The sequence below is a fragment of the Grammomys surdaster genome, unplaced genomic scaffold, assembly GCF_004785775.1.
Source record: "Grammomys surdaster isolate TR1022 unplaced genomic scaffold, NIH_TR_1.0 170, whole genome shotgun sequence".
Lineage (NCBI taxonomy): Eukaryota > Metazoa > Chordata > Mammalia > Rodentia > Muridae > Grammomys > Grammomys surdaster.
Window position 1 is genome coordinate 22189794 of NW_021604618.1, and position 6000 is coordinate 22195793.

The window sequence follows — 6000 nt, forward strand, 5'->3', positions numbered from 1 at the left end:
TTTAAAAAGACTTTATATGATTATTTAACAATGTAATATAAATGGAAAACAAGGAAATGTTTCAACTGTATTAAAGTTTAATTTTTTATTTTCTTTTATTATTTGCATAATTGCAGAAGACTTGAGTTTGATTCCCAGCACTCATGCAAGTTGTCTCACAAGAGCTTGTAACCTTAGCTTCGGGGAGATCTTATGCCTCTGGCTTTCTAGGGTGATTGTATTCACAGGCACAAACCCACAGTAACACATGCAAATATACACAATAAAAAAGATACATATAAGGGACGGTGAGATGGCTCAGCAGTTAGGAGCACTGGCTGCTCTTTAAGAGGATCTGAGTTCAATTCCCAGCACATGGTACCTTACAACCAGATCTGTAACTCCAATTCCAGAGGATCCATCATCCACTTCTGGCCTCTGTGGGCACCAGGCATACATGTAGTATAAAGACATACATGTATACCCATAAAATTAAGTCAAAGTACCAGGAAGACCCACAGTGACCCTGGGCCTATCCTGAGCCTGCTGAGCCTTTAACTCTGACTGCCAGGGCTGGGAGGATGAGTTGGAGCCCATTCAGGGGCTGGTCACACGCAGGGTCACATGTGACTTCTCTTTGCCCAGGCCTTGGCAGGGAAAGGCTCTGCCGGGTTGAGGGGACACCATCGTCTTTGTCCTCGGTGTGGCAGCTCTCCAGCTGTGAGTAGAGCAGGCGCCCAGGCGGCTAAGAAGAGCTGCGGGCCTCAAGAGTAGTGACCTCCTCCTCCAGCAGGAGCCCTGCATCTCCAAGTCACCTTAGTCTAGTTTTTCAACCACTGAAGACCAACCACGCCTTTTTTGAAACTGTCTGAGTTTGCCTCCTCTGGTGGTTTAACTTCATCCCCTAAGTACCGACTTGATTGAAAGGAATACAAATGAGCCTGTGCTCCAGGTTTTTATGCCCAAAAGCTTATCCGCAGGAAACTGTAGAAGTCCGTCTGTACCTGGAAAGCAGGGAGGCAGGAGACTGGCCCTCGGCCCTAGTTAGGTGGCTGGTAGAGACCAGGATCAGGTAGGTGGTCAAGGTCTTCCTTGGTTGTGTAGCAAGTTCAAGGCCAGTCTAGGCTACCTGAGACCCTGTCTCAAACCAACCAACCCCAAAAGAGATGGGGCTAGTGGCACAGGCTCATAGTATCAGCTATGCATTTAGAGGCAGGAAATTCAAGGCCTTCCTGAATTACAAAATAAGTTCAAGGTCAGCCTGGGTATCTATGCTGTCTCAAAATAAGAAATAAGATTTAAAAAGAGAGGGAGGAGAAAGAGAAAAACAATGCACTGTCACTATGTTGCTCAGGCTGGCCTCAAACTTCTGAGTACAAGCAACTCTCTAGCCAGGCAGTGTGGACTACAGGCATGAACTACAGCAGCCACCCCAACACCCTGACACCACAGTGTTGTTGAAATTTTTTAATCCTAATTTGAGGTTTTTAACCCTGTCTTTGACCATTTATTTTCTGAATTAAAAAAACCAGGCTCTCTCTATGTAGCTCTGGCTGTCCTGGAACTTGCTGGCCTTGAGTCACTTGACCAAACTGGCCTTGAACTCACTGGGATCTACCTGCCTCTGCCTCCTGAGTGCTGGGATCCAAGGTGTGTGCCATCATGCCTGGCTCTAGGCCTTTGTTTCTGAGATAGGGCCTCATGTGCTTCCATTTGTTATGTAACCAAGAGTGACTTTGAACACCTGAATACTAGGATTACAGGTGTGTGTACATGCTCAGATTTATGCAGTGCTAAGGATTGAACCCAGGGCTTCATGAGTGCTAAGCAAGCTCTCTACCTTCTGAGCTACCTCTTCAGTTCTACAGCTTTCTTTATATGACTAAATAACTGTCATCCTGGGCAGCTGTCAGTAAGTCATCTTATTTCTCCAGGTTTATTCTGAGGTGAAGGATGTCATCCCAGTCCTTGAGGACTGAGTGTGGCTTTAGCTCCCCTTGCCTGGAGGACGGTCTGCCTTCTGTGCCTGGCTGTCTACTCCCCTTCTTTACTAGGGGAGTAAACAGTGACCTGGAGCTTCAGTTCTGCCCTTGTGTTCCCATTTAGTTGAAGGTCCCAGAGATGGTAATCTTGTTTTTGAACTCAATACTATCATTTTCATGTGTTCTTTTTGTTTTATCAGCAGTTGCTATGCAATTAGAGTGGGGAGCAGTGGAGAGGGCACCCAAAGAATGAACTTTCAGAGCCACTTGATTCAAAGTATCCCAGTGAATGTCTATAAATTCGCAATGAGCTAACAAGACACCCTGAGGGACAAAACCGAGGAAGGGATGGTTCCTGATCTAGAAGGGATTAGAATTTGGGGAAAGACAGTGTCCCTTAAAATACCACTGCTTTATAAGGAGCAAAATGCTTTACTAGAAGTGGTTGAGACCTGTGTGGGCCCTCAAGGGACAAGAAGAGGCTCCTGATGAGGGCCTGGGGAAAACATCCCTGATGGAATGGATTTGAAATTGATTTTATAGACTTGCTGAGAATGGACTTTGAGGTTTGGGGACAGCACCCCTGAAATTGGAGCCTCATAGCTTCTGGGAGGAGAGGTAGAGGATGCTGAAGGACCAGATGGTTAGAGGTTAGTTATATAGGCTGTGGGGTTCTCTTGGACCTAATTCTGATCTTAACCCTGCCATTCCAGGAGTGTGAGCCTGGACAATTTATTTTCTCTCTCTCAGCCTGTTTCCTTTATAAAGAGGAATACAGCATCCCCAGTCTCCTAAGGCTGTCAGGATAATTATTCATATATTATTGGTATGTAGTGAAGCATGTAAAGTCATAGAAGATGCTCAGTGAATGGCAGCCAGGACTAGGGAGTAACTCGGTCAGTAAAGCTTTTACCTCACAAGCATGAGGTCCTAAATTCTATCCACAGAGCCCAGATAAAAATGTCAGGTGTGGCTGGGCAGTGGTGGCGCATGGCTTTAATCTCAGAACTTGGGAGGCAGAGGCAGGCGGATTTCTGAGTTTGAGGCCAGCCTGGTCTACAGAGTGAGTTCCAGGACTGCCAGGGCTACACAGAGAAACCCTGTCTCAAAAAACCAAAAAAAAAAAAAAAAAGTCAGGTGTGGTGATGCACATTCATAATCGCTGGCGTTGACCGTCTAATTGCTAAGCTGATCAGAGACTGCCTTAAAGGAAGTACATGGCTTTCTTGAATGATACCCAGGGCTGGCCTCTGGCCTCCACATGCATGTGCACACAAATGTCCCCAAACACTCACCGGCTTATGTATGCATGTACACACACTTAAAAGCAAACAGACTCTGAGAGCTGGTTAAGAACATTTCATGCTTTCAGAAGACCCAGGTTCAATTCCTAGCATCTATATGATAGCTTGCAACCAGCTGTAACTCCAGTTCCAGGAGATCCATAGTCCTCTTCTGGCTTCTGCAGGCACAGTTCATGGTGCACATACGTATATGCAGATAAAATACCCATATATGTAAAATAGAATAAATGTATTTGAAAAGGCCAAGCAAACAACGGCAGGTAGTAACTACTACTATTATTATAGAGGCTCTTGATTGTCAAGCTGCCAACTTTTTAAAACCTTTCCTGAGGTTAGAGAGTGTCTGCTTAGTATGCAGTTTTCTCGACCAGTCCCCATCACCACAAAGCAAACTCAAGATTTTTGCTTCCTAATCTTCGTGACCTATAGTTATGTTAGATTCCATGAAAAAGGGAATCAAGGTTGCAGCTGGAGTTAAGGTTACAAATTTGGTGAAGCTGTGATGGGAAGATTATCCTCTACTAGCTGATAGGCCTGGTGGAATGCCAGAGACGTCCCTCCTTCTGAGAAGAGGGATACCAGAGAGATTGGCGATGTACATGCTTCACATTTCTGGACATGACACGAGAGATAGAGAGGCCATGAGCCAAGGAATACAGAGAGCCTAGAAGTAAGGTTTATAGGAAGGATTAGTTTGGATTGACCTCTTACACTGAATTAAGAGAACAAATCAAAATGGATTTACTCATAACAGTTCTTTGCCACCACACTGAAACTAAATCCGGTAGAGGAATTTTAATCCAGCAACATGGCTGCTCTAGCAAGGAATTACATCAAAAGATCTTCTAGATCTGTGTAATCTGGCTGGAATGTAGACACACCACACAACTTTAATCCCTCTGGGCAGAATATAGACATGCCCATAGTATAAACTTTTAACCCAAAACAATGAAGGCAAAGTTAATTTGTAGAAGGAAGCAGCCATGTTTGAAGGGCAGACAAAGTAACCAATGGGAGAAAGATTTGACAAAATGAGTCAGAAATAGGATACGCCCAGTGAGAACAGACAGGAAAGAGCACAGACAGCTCAGAGAGGGTGGAGGGAGTTGAGTTGAGTGGAGTTGAGTTTGGTGTTGAGTGAATACAGTGCAGCAGAGTTGAGTTCGTTTGTGAGTTCATACAGAGGGAATTGAAGTCAAAGAATAAGAAGGAGCTAGAAGATTAAGACATATTGCCAAAGTTAGTGTGAGGCCAAACAGACAAATTCGGTCAGAGCTGAGAGAAGCCAGTTTGAATCAGTCAGCTTGGAGAGGAGTATGAGTCAGAACAGCTGAGTTGAACCAGCCAGCCAGAGTTCAGAAAGAACTAGAAAGGATGAGCATATTGAGCAGTAAGTCTCCAAGACAACAATTACATCTGGTGAATAAAAGTTACATTTATGCTGGGCAGTGGTGGCACACGCCTTTAATCTCAGCACTTGGGAGGCAGAGGCAGGCGGATTTCTGAGTTCAAGGCCAGCCTGGTCTACAGAGTGAGTTCCAGGACAGCCAGGGCTACACAGAGAAACCCTGTCTCGAAAAAAAAAAATTACATTTGCAACATTATTTTTCTGCTATGTAACTGGGAGTGCCTCTACCTCCTGAGAGCTGGGATTATGGCATCACACCAAGTCTGTGTGGTGCTAGAGATCAGAAATAGTGCTTTGTGCATGATAGACATATATTCTACCAACTAAGCTACATTTTCAGCCCTGTTTATGTTTTATTAATCCTATAGACTCAAGGAGAAACACCACCAACCCAAACCATGGTCAAATTGAAGCAAGCTTTTATTTGTGTACATGGGCTCCCCCATGTACTGGGCTCAAGAGATCAGCATTGGACATGGGGAAGATAAGGGTTTTTATTGCTTAGAAGTAGGAGGTTTCCAAATGGGGGTATTTGGCAGGCAAGTAGGTGGGATTATAGAAGCAGAACATTAGTGTAACAAGTTTGTCCTAACAGCCTACCAAAACAAAGAGGAGGTTGGAAGGGGGTCATCAACTTTTCGAAACAAAGACATGGTTGCTGTTTTCTGAAAAAGCAGTACACAATCATTTCTATTTAAGGTTACAGGTGAACCTAGTTGGGTTTTTGTGATTTCTTTTTCTTTTTTTTATATATATATATATATATATATATATTATAAAATGGCTATCAAGACTAAGATGGAAGCAGGCTGGTTAATCAGTTTGTTTTGAGTCAGGTTTTGCCTTGTAGCCCAGGCTGGCCTGAGGTGGTTCGCCTGCCTTGGCCTTTGGAATGCTGAGATTACAAGGCAGCATGACCAAGTGTAGCTGAAAGTACATTCTTTGACATACCTGTCAAATAATTAGGAAAGAGCAAGTATAGCCAAGTTCCCCAAATTCCTGGTTTTAAACAGCAGGAACACTTAAAATGTCATCCTCTAGTGTCGATTCAAGACAAACTTGGGACAGATGAGACCTTGCCTCTTCAACAAGAAGATATACCTGAGGGAAGGAAAGAGACAGATGAGCGGTTAAGAACGCTTCTTGTTCTTTCAGAGAACCAGACTGAGGTCCCAGTACCCCGTTGAGCCGTTCAGACATACCTGTAACTCCAGCCTCTATGGACATCAGACCCTCTTCTAGCTTCAATGGCCACTTGCGTCCATGTGCACATATTTACATATGAGCATGTGTGCACATACGCATGATTTAAAAAGAAATATATATT